This window comes from Scatophagus argus, chromosome 23 (genome assembly GCF_020382885.2).
Source record: "Scatophagus argus isolate fScaArg1 chromosome 23, fScaArg1.pri, whole genome shotgun sequence".
Lineage (NCBI taxonomy): Eukaryota > Metazoa > Chordata > Actinopteri > Scatophagidae > Scatophagus > Scatophagus argus.
The window spans coordinates 5,118,164-5,132,183 of NC_058515.1; the positions used below are offsets into that span (position 1 = coordinate 5,118,164).

Sequence of the window (14,020 nt, forward strand, 5' to 3'; positions counted from 1 at the left end):
TCTCAACAGAGCGAGACAGAGAGAGGAAGGGTTGGTGGTAACTTGAGCTTTAGTGATTGTACATTCAACACAGAGGTCATTTTTGTAGACACTAGATATGAGTGAACACACACACACACACACACAAACACAGTCTCCTTCCTGTGCCAAATATGTGGATACATCTGACAAACGCACGTTAGAAAAGGCATCACAGTGAGTGATGCCATCCCAATGCAACATCGCTGTGGTGACTGTCCTCTCCCATCCTCCGGAAACAGAGGCTCTGAGCTTCGCGGCTGATTGGCTTGTCCAGGCAGCTGGAAAATGGAGTTTAGTCAGCTCTGTGCCCTCAGGCCGTTTCATGCTCTAAAATACACAAATATACATACAGTAAATCTCCTCAACACGGCCATATGAGCTGGAACGAAGATAGACAGACAAAATAAAACAAAAATGAAGAAATTCATGATTGGCAACAAGCAAAGCAGAAAGGAGTAGACCATGCATGTTTTCAGTTTTAGAAACACACGATCTCAGTTTTGTTATGAACTGTTATGTCTGTAGAGGCTTATGTACTAATACATGTTTCCAAATCCAGTAATACATCTTTTCATCATAGGTTTGAAAGGATGAAACTATTGTTTGTCAGTTTTTGGAAGGTCTGTGACACAACTTCAACAGTGTGTCGTATAATCAGTCATACCAAGAAAGTGACTTGATAGAAACAGGAAAAGGGAGAGCGATACGGAGGCAAAACAGAGATAAGCAGAGGTTAAAAGGAACAGAAGAAGAGACAGGAAAGAAAACAGAAAGCATTGTGTAGCTCCGAGAAATCTAAAGACACACAGAGAGAGAGAGACTGATAAGGGAGGATTCATTGGGTTTCATAGCATGCGAACATAACTGTGTTCATTAATGAGCGCCTCTGGGGTGAGTGCTGCAGTTGCTTTCTTGCCCTCAAGTTACTTTCAAATGAAATCTGATCTTATCAAGCCCCCTGTTGAACTGATCCCAGTAAGAATATTGTCTGGCTTCGATTCAGCGACTCTTTCCGGTCATTCTTTGCTTCCTGATCCCTTGATTTGGTTTGACTTGACCTGTTGAACACAGCGGCTTGATTCTAAGACACAAGGGCTGGTTCAGAACTGAGGCTGTTTCAGGTTTTGCCTTTTGGATTTTCACCCCTCTCCCACAAAAATACTGCTGTCCCATCCTGGTAGATAATGACTCCCATTCCTTCCTGTTTTGGGTGTAGTGTTTAGGCAATGCACTGATGTTGATTTGATGTTCTCGCCATCCTTTTCTCGGATCACTTTGAGTTACTACTGTATTCGGTCTGGATGTTGGCAGTATTAAGAACTCTGGTTCACCTGTGTATGGCATTTGAGATCCATTGATCAGTAAAGGGCACAAAAACATAAATAACACATTGGTCAGGAGTCCCTATACTTTTTCTGATGAGGGCCAGCTGCTATCCCCATTTCTAGTTCTGTGAGACAACTGGAATCCATAGATGGGTAAAGTTTAAATCTAGATATACTATAAACCGTCATGCACTGGTCAGTTGGCGGCAACAAAAAAGCCACCAGAGCAGAAAGGGGAGAATTACAGACAAGACAATGGCTAACACTTTGTTCAAAACAGTGTGAACTCCTGTTACTAGCTACTTGATGTAGCTGTAGCGCTAAAATGATGAGTCAATTAATCAAGCAGTATTGTATCAACCCTGTTTTGTTTATGTATTGCATCACCTGTGTATGAGCATTTAGGGCGATGCAATTCACGCTTTATGTCCACTGACAGAGGGTGGCGGTGATAACACGCCAAGAAAAGTAGCAGTACAACAGCAAAAGGAGGGGCATGAAACATAAATGTTTGTTTACACGAAAACCTCACAGGGTGTCGTTTAAATTTTGGAATTCGACTTTTCGCAACATTGCCTAACTTGGGCGCCACTAATCACCCATAATTCACCACTTTCAATTGCGATATTGTGCTGTCGAGCCAAAAGCAACGTTTATTTTAGTCCCAGTATTTACTCCTGTGTCTGTATAATCAGCTCCAGGCCAGTCCAGCACAGGTTAGACCGCAGACAGGATTGTAGACCCACAGCCACAGCACAGTGCCAAGGTGAATGAGTCCTCACCAGGCTGGGGCGACCAGATGTGTCAAGTGGTTGAGCTGGGAACACAATGGGTGCCCTGGGGCCCGTTGAAGTGCCTTTGACGGGAGCTGGCGGGCGGGTGGGCTGACTGGACTTTGGGTCCCCGCCTCAACCCCCTGCTCCTCTCGGGCCGGGGCTTTTCCTGGGCAGCGTGGCACAGTGTGTGGCCTGGCTCTGGGCCAGAGCAGCCTGCTTCTGCCAGCCTCCCTCCCCTGAGACCAAAGACAAAGCTGGGACATGGCCAGACACTCCACGCTCTTTCTTTATCTCTCCATCATTCCGCTTTCCTCTCTCGACTCCCCTTCTTTTTCTTCTCAATCATTTTTTTTTTAATCATCCCATATCCTTTCGCTCTTTTTTCTTCCTTTTGTTCTACCCAACAAATTTGTGTTAAGTGTGTCTTTCATCCCTTGGTTTTGTTTATTTTACCATCTCACTCTATCTGCACCACTCGTAATCTCTCATCAGTGTCCAGAGTTTCTCACACATCATTGCACGCACACACTCATGTACACATTCACACACTCTCTCACGCAGCTTTCAGCCCACTTTACATTCACACACATTCGGTTTCTCTTCAGGCCCCCCCACACAGATGTTACATTGCAGTTTTTTCATATAAACACACATATAGTCCAACTCAACACAACCTCTTCCCACACCCACATATACACTGCCTTCCTCTCTGTGGTGTGTGTGTGTGTGTGTGTGTGTATGTGTCTGTCTGTCTGTCTGTTACAGCGTGTCTGTCATCCTGCCGCTGTGTGTGGGCTCCACATCAAACCAGCTGCCTAACCAATAAAGGCGAGTGTTAGCCACCAGGCTCAAACCAGCTAGCAAGCTTCAGTCGCTGAGCGGTGTATGACTCTGTATGTGTGTGTGTGCGTGTGTGCACACACTCCATTCTTGACAACCACCCACGGTGCTGCTGCTAACAACTCTGGTTGACTCCGATACTTTACGGGGAGGTGATTGGTTGTTTCTCACTCTGCCTCTCTCTCTCTGTCACTCTCCTTTCACATCACACTCATTTTCAACTTTAATTTATTTGTGCTCTTTGGCTTTCTCTCTTTCTCTCTTCCTTCAGAACTGACCTTTTTTTCCCATCCTCCATTTGTTTACTTTTTCATTTTCATTATTCCCTCTTTCTGTGTTTTCCTCACACCTGTAACTTTCTAATTACCACTCGGTCTGCCAGTCTCGTAATGACTCTGAACCACAAACTTCACACCTCACATGAAAGCACAATCGTGCAAAACGTATTTTGTATGTGAGTGGGCACACACCCACAGTGAAGTCCAACAGCATGCTACCTTGATGACTTTGCTACTGTGATGTTTTGTTTTTTTGTATTTGTATGGCCTCAGTTTTAGACGTCAGGAAATCTTTTTCATAGTATGTGAGAATGTTGTAAATGGTCCTAGCATCACGTTTTTGTAAAAGTATAGTATAGAAAAAAAAGAACCTCCTCAAAATGGGGCAAGGGCTGCATCTCACAAGAGTGTAACTTCCCAAAACTCCCAGTCCATCAACCATGCCCACTTCGCCCAGCCATTGGCCTGGTGTTGAGTAAGTAAGCAGCAACACCACGAGCGCCTTTGAGGAGAAACTGTCCAATTACATGTGCTGATATCCCCATTTGAACAATTATCACATTTCACCCCTCTCAGTGTCGACAGGCCTTTCATCCCACCTTTGACTGTGGCTGTTCTCAACAGCCATCCACACTTCTGCCTTTACGTTAACTGCTTCATTTTCATCATACCCCAGTGTTTGCTTTTACTCTGGTGGTTCTCCTCTAGATCTGATTTGTGTGGAGGCTCTGCTCACTGCAACAACACTTCCCACATGTTCTTCAGACATACAATTCCTCTAGTATAGCGAACTTTAAGTGAATGAGTGTGTCCTATTGGGTCCTCGCATTCACAAACACAAATTAGAGCAACATCCCAACTGTTGCAAAAATTCCTCAGTATGAACCAACATGGCCTTACCCCCCTCCCCCTCTTCTCTCTTCACCCTCACCTTTCAACCTCGCTTGCCTCTTCTAACCTGCACACCACAGTCCCTGATTAACCCTGAAACTGGCTTTGTTCACAGCCTTTCTTTAAAGAAAAGTTTCAGTCCAGCTTAGGTCCTGCTGTTAGTATTTGGTATTTCATTTTTATCTGGTAGCTTTATTCTCTGAGGACTAGTGCACTAATCAAAAGTTTAGTCAGATCATTTGGAGATAAAATCAGAAAATGATGTTGGTAATAGAAATAACCCCCTATTTCAACAGAAATCTGTATATGTGCAGCTATACCAAGTACGGTAGTCCTTGAACCAGTTGAGCCAGAAAGCTGCTCTGTACATTGTGACACATGTTTACAATAGACAGTTACAGAAACAATTTTACTGTTCGCCTGTGTCCTTTCTTACAAATAAATCTGGTCATTCAACTTATGCTTCTTTCCTCGTGTGATTTAACCTGGTGAATAATGATTAATGTGAATTAATGGCAGCTACAAATGTAAGACTCAAGTTGAATAACACTGAAATGGTGCAGTATTACAACCATTAGCAGAATCCATCCATTAGCTATACCTGCTCATGCTTTAGAGAGTGGCAAGGGAAAGGATCCAGTGTCTGGTCGAGAAGCAAGCTGGACCCTGGACAGGTCACCAGACAGTCGCAAGGACTGACGCATAGGTGCCACCCTCATGCTTAACCTGCATGTCTTTGGACTGTGGGAGGAAACCAAAGCACAGAAAGGTTCTAAGAAATTCACAGCCTTCTTACTGTTGAGGCAACACTGCTAACAGCTACACCATCATGCTGCAGAATCAGAAGCAGTTTATTGTTTGGTATGAAGACACACTTTAACTTGTTTGACTTTAAGCTACTGGCATCTAAAAGTCTGTTTGGAAGATGCATGAATTTTATTAGAAGTTGAGGGGTTTTTTTTTTTACCACATTAAGAAAAGTGTGACTTAAGTTTGTAAGCCTGTTTCAAAATAAAACTATTGCGCCGGCCTTTTGAGCTCATATTATTTCGTTACACATCTTCGCCTCTAGATTTGCACGGCGAGTTTAACCGAGCGCGGCGACAGTTTCTTCAACTGCTACTGTGCAAGACACATGTTACAATATGCCTGCCGATCAGTAGTTAACACATTAGCACATAAACCAAGAGCTTCACGGTCGGTGTGTAAAATTACATCACAGTTAAAATGAATTGAATTATATGGTTCTGAATTAAAGGCTTCAGTTGGATTCTATTGAGACTAATGTAGTGCATCAAATTACATGATTCTGACCCTGACTCTCTTACAGCTCTTACTTATTTGGAATCACTTTCTGTCCTAAAAGCTGACGGAGACCAGGCTGACTTAGGATCAGTCTTAACTGTTACTTTACAGACAAAAGTCAGATCGAGTGCAGGGAAAGATAACAGTTCTCTTTCTATCGCTCTGTCTCTTTTCTTTTTCCTTTCACTGAATGGCATGCTGACCTGTTATGGACTGATAGGTGTGTGTGTGTGTGTATATGCACGTTTGTGCTTGTGCTGGACTAGAGAGAGAAGTGCATGTGTACAAGGGAGGTGATCTTTTTAATTCTATACAGTGTTTGAAGTTTCCTTTGGTCGGCTCCAAACTTTAACATCAAACACTCAGGTCACCCACCCTCCCTTCATCTCTGCGTCTTCCTCCTCCCCTCAGCCCCCACCCCCCCTCCTCTCCCTCTCTGTGATCTGGTGAGACGAGCACAGGAGGGTCCTGCAGATAAAGTGGGGGCAAGTAAGATTAGACGTACTGACGCCCCTTCTAACACACACACACACACACACACACACCACAGAGACAAGAGAACAGCCAAGTAACAGTGTTTGTGCAATGAATTGCGGCAATCACTGTATGCATCCAAAACAATGTGTGTGTGTGTGTGTGTGTGTGCGTGAGTGTGAGCAGCTGGTACGACCAGTTGTTTCATCATCGTGCTGCAATCATGTTTGACACACAGGGCTATTTTAACCCACAGCTAGATCCGCAGCCCACTAGATGACTCACAAGTCACTACGAGCCAAACACACACATCCTGAGGATTTCCACTGAGATGCACGTGCTGGTGGAAAAAGTCTCAAAGCCTTGTCCACTGCCCAAGTAACAATATGTTTGCCTCTGTTGCTACGGCGTCTGGTTGTCTTTTTGTGTTTGTGTGCGTGTGTCATGTGCCTTTCAGGGAGACGCTGAACAGCTGCATGTGGTTTGTGTTTGTGTATCTGACATTTCTCTCTCTCTCTCTCTCTCTCTCTCTCTCCCTCCCTCTCTCTGTCTCTCCCTCCCTCTCTCTCTGTCTCTCTCTCTCTCCCTCTCTCTCTCTCACTGCCTTTCTCTCCCTCTGTCCGTCTCTTTCTCCCTCTGTCTCCCTCTCTCTCTCTCTCTCTCCCTCCCTCTCTCTGTCCCTCTGTCTCTCTCTCTCTCTCTCTCTCTCCCTCCCTCTCTCTGTCGCTCTGTCTCTTTCTCTCTCTCTCTCTCTCTCTCTCTCTCTCACACTCTCTCTATCTCCTGTCTGGATTCATGGTGAGCCCTCCTCCTCATTCACCAGCTATCAAAGCACTGACCAAATGACGAACACACACACGCACACACACACACACACACACAATGCCACATTCACTACACATACTACTTCTTTTGTGTCTAAGAGGAGCCAGATGCGAAGTAGCAAATGCTTGAGTTGCCCAAACTGCCCTGTGTGTTCCTGTATCTTTATGTGTGTGTCTATTTCTTTTTGTTTGTAGGTTTTCTTTGTTCCTGGGTGTTTCTGTGACTGTACACTCGTTTCTGTACTTGTGGCCATGCGGTACGTCAGCACACTACACGCAATCAAGAGTAAAGCCTTTGTGTGTGAGCTGTGTGTCTCCTGGTTACGTTGTTTTGTCTAAACCTCCAGTCTTTTCTCTTTTGGCATGCTGACTCAGCTGATCTGGAGCATTTAATAGGGTATGTGTAGCAGATCCGGCAGTGTTTAATAGGTTCTGTGTGCTTTCTGGGCTCAGACTCGCAGCCCAGTCAGCCAACAAGTCTCTGAACACGGTGTGTGCCAGTGTGTGTGTGGCTTGTGTTTGTACTGTGATACCATTTTAACAGCAGTCGTTACAGCATATGTGTTGGCAGAAGTATCCTAGAAAAGTATTTACTGTATATGTCATTCTATAGGTGGACTGAAGGGGAGAGTGTGTTTGTGTGTGTGTGTGCCTGTACGTGTACTTGTGCATGTGTGCAGTAATGTATTGACCTTGTCTCTCATTGCCAGTTCCCAGAAGGTTGATGAATAAATAAAGGCGTGACGCCTCCCCAGCGAGCCTGTGTCTGCTGCTAGCAAGACAGAATGACACTACATACACAAACACACACACACAGACACACACACACACACAAAGCTATCTCTTACTCTGTTTGCAGGGCTATATTTGAACAGTGGAATAATGTTGGTTCTCTGCAATACTCTGACCCAGAATTCTACCATTTCTGTACTTCTTCTTTTTTCTTGTGTGTGTGTGTGTGTGTGTGTGTGCGTGTGTGTGCGAGAGAAAGAGCTCACCATAATGTTGCAGAGAAACATACAAGCCAAGATCTGAACTGTACTGGCCACTTGTATGATGTTTTCATTTAGTTTAAGTGAAGCATATTGCATATTCATAGACGATCTGTGTGCGTTCATATACATGTGAGAATCACCAACAGCCACTATTCATGTCTCTGATGCTGAAACAGACTCTCTCACGTACAGTATACACACAAGGTGGCTCAAACGCACAAACAAACAGAAGTGTGGGTGGGAGTGGTCTGAGGTCATGAGGGTTAGACCCCTGTGGGGTCAAAGTTCAGGCCCGACAGTCAGGCCTCTGCACGTGCCCAGAGCAGGTGTCCTAGCAACCAGGCCACTCAGAGGGGAGGAGAAGTTTACAAATGTGCTCTGTAAGAAATAAATGGAAGCAGTGAGAAACACACACATTCTCACACACACAAATTTAGAACCATTTTGCAATCGGCCCTGCAGCATATTGACCACAGTTGTGGGATTTTTTTTTCCCTCTCAGTGTGATTTAGAGCTTTTGCATCATTCGGTTGTCTCCACCCACTGGATTTCAATGCATTCCATCCCCTAATTAGTATAACAAGAAGCACCATTTGCAGAATATCGCCCATATCGTCACGTGACATGCCATGATACATTAAATGACAAAACTGACTAAATAGCATTTTTTTCCTCTAACTTTCCCTTAACTTTTCCAAAAACAAGCAGGCCTTTTTATTTAACTTCTTTTGGCAGAGTTGCTCCTTTCCATACACTCAGCACCTTTCACCTTTACTGAAACATCTCTTTTTGTTTGTAATTTGTGTGATGGAAAGTTGGGGGTTCCCCTCCCTTAGTCTGCATTATTTCATTGTCAAGACCTGGGCCATGAGTAAAGACTGCCACAGCTCTCATTAAGACCACTATAAATCATAATAATGGCTGTCATGAACCTAAGAAAGCTTGCAGCCTTATTACTGTATGAAGCTTAAATCACAAGGTGGTGGGTTAGCCTTGTCTCTGTGTATTTATAACTCCTATTCATATCCCCTAATTAAATTACATACACCCCAACAATTTTGGCACTTATTTACAGCCCTAAAAGAAAAGTTTTACAATGACTGTCCTCCTGAGGTGTGTGCATTTTCCTTTACACCATTTTTCTTTGAGGAACTTACACGTGGTATTCATAATAGTATGGGTGTTTTTTTTTCTTTTTTCCTAATTTAAATAGAAAGCTACCACATGTAGCACGTAGTATGTGGACAACTTTGATGTGGGCTTACCGGTTTGCAGTCACTGTGATTTAAGTAAGCAATAAATTCCTTCATGCTCTGTCTATGTCCTCTCAGACAGACATACACACACACACACACACACACACACATGACTTTGAGGTCAGGGTTGCAGACATCAAAGCAGAGCCAGTAGCCAATTTCAGACATGCACTTTACTCCGTAGATGCGTTGGCAATTTTTAGGTGGCCACGTCATGATTGAGTCATTTTTATGCAAAAGTCACACTGGCAGTCTTAGCAGGACCTGATAGCATTGCTGTTAACACTGCTGCAGGGCTCAAGTTGACAGTGTTGTAGTCATGTAATTAAACTAGCAGTTTCGTTAGACTAGCTTAATGATAATTCAAAACATTTCTATTTGCATAGTGATTTAGAGTTGTTTTTGAACTCCTTATTTTTATTTTTAACCAGAGTTTATCTTCTTCCACTGTGATTTAATTAGTAGCTTACAAAGTTATGCTTTCAAAGTAGCCTTACCAGCACTGCAAGTTGGAATTGAATGCAATTATGCACAGGCTGCAGCACAAATGAGGATGTACACACCCATTAACGATATTGCATTCACATCTAGTTCCACTAAGACAACACTTTGATATCTCAGTTATCCTTTCTTATGCACAGGGGAAATTAAATTAGTTAAATAAGTTCTAAGATATCACAAATGAGCCAGTTTGAAATGGCAGATGAGATGTTGTCTCATGCAGCGAAATGCTTTTTCTGTGCAGACCAAGGTTTTAAATTGTTAAAATGAAACAGGAGTATTTTCAGTATTTGTGTCTTGCAGGCATTTTAGTGTCATGTTATTACCTTGACCTTTCTTGCAGATAGACCTGTGGTCTGTCGTGTCTCGTGCTCTTCCACCTTCTCAGCACTTTATTGTCTCTCCCATCTTTTCCTCATTGATTAGTTAAGCACTAGAATGTGGGAATAGTCACACTTCTTCAATCCTCTTTCCCACACAGCCTCCAAACCACACTCAGAGAAACAGTATATACACAAAGAGGCAATAGACGGTGACAGTGTGGGATCTACACACTCACATTTTATGCCTTTTTTCTGAAACAGTAATTCTGAGGGATGAATTCAGTGAGAGAAGGTGAAGCGTGAAGTCAGAGAGAAAAACAAGTCCAAGTTAGTGAGAGATGATGACGGGCAGCTGAAGAGACAAAGAGAGAAAAGGTGAGAGAGAGAGAGATGGGAACATATGGTCGGCGGGAGGGAGAGAAGAGAACTAATTAAAGAAAGTCGAGTTTTAGTTGGGTGAGGATTCCACCAGGAGTATTGGTCCCAGGTGTGTGAGATGAGGGGAAACAGAGGAGAAGAGGGATGGGGAAGGAAACTGGGTCCCTGCACCACCGTATGTTCTCCAACTTCCCCTCTTTCTTCTCACTCACTTTCATTCCCTTTCATTTCAGACTTCGCACTGGCTCCCTGAGAAAAACTGATCTCAAATTGCCTTTCCACTTACCCCACATCTTCCTCGCCTCTCTGCCAGCTTTTGCAGTGTGCTGGAGGTTAAGTAAGGTGACGGTGGGATACACTGGGCGGTTGTGTGAAACGATTGTGTGTTTGCATGTGCTTTTGTGTGCAGGGCTCAGTGGTTTTCATGATTTGTTCTCACAACCTGAGGTGTGTTTATTTGGGATTTCTGTTTGCTGTTCCCTCTGTAGATATGGATTGTAGTATTTGTCTTGTACACTCTGTTTTTTATTCTTCCACTTGTCCTTTTGTCTACATTTATTGTTTGAAAGTGCTTTTCTCTGTGTGCTTTGGGTAAGACTGCACCTTTGCCAAAGTATTGCAGGTTTGGTCACAATAAGTTTTATTAAAGTGTCACTTTATTGCTGCATGTAGTACTTTGTCCTGCAGACTTGAGTACAGTAAGGCCACAGTGTAAACTAGCATTGCATTCTTTGACCACAGCACAGGAACAGACCACGAGTTTAAAATGACATGTCATCTAAAAATAGCAGCTAAACTCACTCACCCTTCCCTCAGTGCAGCCCCGCTCTGGCCGGATAACCACCCCACCCCGCCACCTCCCCCTTCATCATGGATCTCTCCACCCGTCATGAAATGCAGTCTGCTCCCACTGTGCATTCCACCCAGAGGAATGAGCCAACTCCCTGTAAATTAGAAAGCGGGGGGGCTTGTCATTGTTTTCAGCCAAACAAAGGCAGTTAGCAAACAAGAGTGGAGCATCTCCCAACTGGTGGTTAGCTGGGCTTACCGGCCGGAGGCCTGGAGGAAAGTGCCGGCTGCTGCTGCTGCTGCTGCTGCTGCTGTGTCACCACGTTGGAGTGCCTCAAGGCTCAGTCCCGGGGCCCCTCTTTGGTCTCTTTTTTTCCCCCCCCCACCATCTCTGTTGTGACTGTGCATGTGTGTCTTTATATGTGCCCATGTGTGGGCCCTCAGGCTGTTGTCAGGCAGAACACGGGAGCTGTTGTGAGTTATCCCGTCTGTCTGTGTCCACCTACATGCCTCTGTTCCCTAAAGAAGGAGAAAGAAAGGAGGAGAAGCAAAGGAGGTAGACGGGGGTGGGGGTGGGGTGGGGTTACAACAGAAGGATGGAGCGAGCGCATTCCTTGACTTGCACAAAACATGTCCGCAGGGGGAACTGCAAGCCCAGCAAGATTCACAGACATCCAACTTCTTAAAACAAGACTCCCCTCTTCTCCCCCTCCCCATCCTTCTCCTCCACCTTCCTCCCCTTCCCCTCCCCATGGCACTGGAGTGGTTTAAACGAAGGGATAATCGGTGGAAGAATTCCAAAAGGCAGCAATCCAGGGATTATCCAAAGAGGAAAATGGTAGATGATGGAATATTTAAGAATTACCAGAAATGCTTGGGTTTTAGGATTTGGAGTTTGAATTTGTGACAGTGTGACCAATTTCAGTTCACAAATAAAGTGATAAAAATGAACTCAATAATACAACCTAAGCCTAAACAGGATGCACTGCCTTCTTTCTATGACATTTACACCATATAGTGCTGACCTGCACCAATCAGGCCTGCAGTCATAAAGTTTCAAAATAAGTCTCCAGCTTTCATTCTTAGCCACTAAACCAGCAAATTATCAGCATCAAATTATCGAATTAATAAATAATAAAAATAATTGTTACCCAAATCAAGCCAACCCCCTCCCCTCTAAAAATAAAAAACACCAAATTCATGGATTTGATATTATTATTCAGCTTTTTAGAGTGTATGGCCAATCCCTCTGGACTTTATTTGAACCCCTGAAAAAGATCTGGTGGTTTTGCAGCTGTAATAAATATAGGTTGGCAACAGCATGGTCTTTTAAAATGTTGTTCCACTATCTGTGTCTTGTTGTAAACAAGCTGCATCTTCGGAGCTTAGCTCCTCATGTCCTACTTAAGTGGTCGATAAACAGGCTTTAGCTTTAAATATGGTGATGTCTGATATTGCGCTTTCTTACATCATCCTGGTATCTTGTTTGTGTGTTTTTGTCTGGCCGTGTGTTATTTGTGCGTGTCCTTCATGATTTCTTCAGTCGTCGGTGTGTGTTCGCGTGTGTGTGTGTGTGTGTGTGTGTGTTTTGGATGTCTAAGAATATAATGACAACGGGTGTATGTCTTGTCTGGTAGCTGTAATCCCTACCACTCTGCGTGGCTGGTCAGTGCAATCGGGTGTGTTTGCGTCTGTGTACGGAGAATTGCATCAGTTTCATGTGTATTTTTCAACTGCCACCGCATGTTTTCCGCTATATGCTCTTCTTTGTCTTAGTTAATCAATGTTTTGATTGTGCACTCGCACATGTGCCATATATGTCATTAAGGTTGCTTGTTTAAAGGAAAGCAACATATGAGAAGCACTGAATTTTGAAACACAAATCAGCATCGACTCTGAGATCATGATATCTTTGATATTTGATGTGTGAGCCATTTTTTCTTTGATAAGTCACAGTAAAGTGCATAGAGAACTCAGATTGCAGTTTTACATGAAGAAAACCACATTTTGCATGAAAAATATGAAGAATTTTCGGCCTTCTGCAGTCTTCATCTTTATCTTTCACTGCCTTCAGTCTGTGTCTATCGCACGTGTGCATCCCATGAAGACGTTGACAGTTTTAAAAATGTGATTTGATGATGAAATGAGCTTATAAAATACACATCATTAACGACTAAACCAGTAGATTTCAGCTTTTTTTGTTAACTTTTGAGCTCTTGCAAACAGTGTGTCATTGGGGGTGGGTGGGGGCCTTGTAGTATTTTGTGTTTTTGGAGTTACAACAAGCTACATGCTTTTTAACCCAGCAGTAAATGTACAAGTTTGCACAAGGGAATGTAAGGCAATAGATGTGGCTGAATGTTTGAAGTTATTTTTTGTTTGTTTTTTTTTTTTTACTGAAGCAAAGCACGGCTCCCTACAATATGTATTTGCCAGTGTCACTGATAAATGTTGTATGTGTGAATGTGTCTGAGTGTGAGTACGATTTCTTATACCTGTGGTGTGCTTGCTTTTCAGGTACAGGCAATATCTGGCCCACCCAGTTACAGCCAGTACACAGCCAGAGTGTGCCCAGCAGTGGCAGGTAAGAGAAACAAGCGTTTGTGTGTGTGTTTCTACCCTAATAGATTATCGATGCACTGCTGGGTTGGTTGGCTACAGCAGACAGTGGAAATGGGCCTGGACTCCCCTGAGGAAACAAGATATCTCCAATACACACACACAAACACGCACGCAGCTAACACACACCTACATTGGCTACAAACACAAGCACAATGTGACTTCATAGAAAGGAAGCTCTCATGTGCAGGACTTTAAAGCACATTTTGCGCAATCACACACACTCACACACACACTTGTGTGCAATTAGACACACCACACACCTGCTGGGTCTTTAGAGGAAGCTGAGCTCCATTCTGCCCATATCTGAAGATGAAAGGAGGAGAAGAGGAGAGACAGGCAGGAGGAGGAGGGATTAGAGGAGAGGAGGAGGAGGAGGTGGTGGAGGAGGAGAGAGATGGAGACGGGCAGAGAGGTAGAAGACA

At 43.9% G+C, this 14,020-nt stretch overlaps 1 protein-coding gene across 2 annotated transcripts in view; it reads left to right on the top strand.

The window, feature by feature from the left end:
• kdm6ba (lysine (K)-specific demethylase 6B, a) overlaps positions 1 to 14,020 on the top strand; it is a 94,024-nt gene that overhangs the window by 21,110 nt on the left and 58,894 nt on the right. For both annotated transcript variants that reach the window (XM_046380421.1, XM_046380418.1), the window contains exon 4: positions 13,494 to 13,560. The gene's annotated coding sequence lies outside the window, so the exon portion shown is untranslated. The remainder of the gene's footprint in view (positions 1 to 13,493; positions 13,561 to 14,020) is intronic.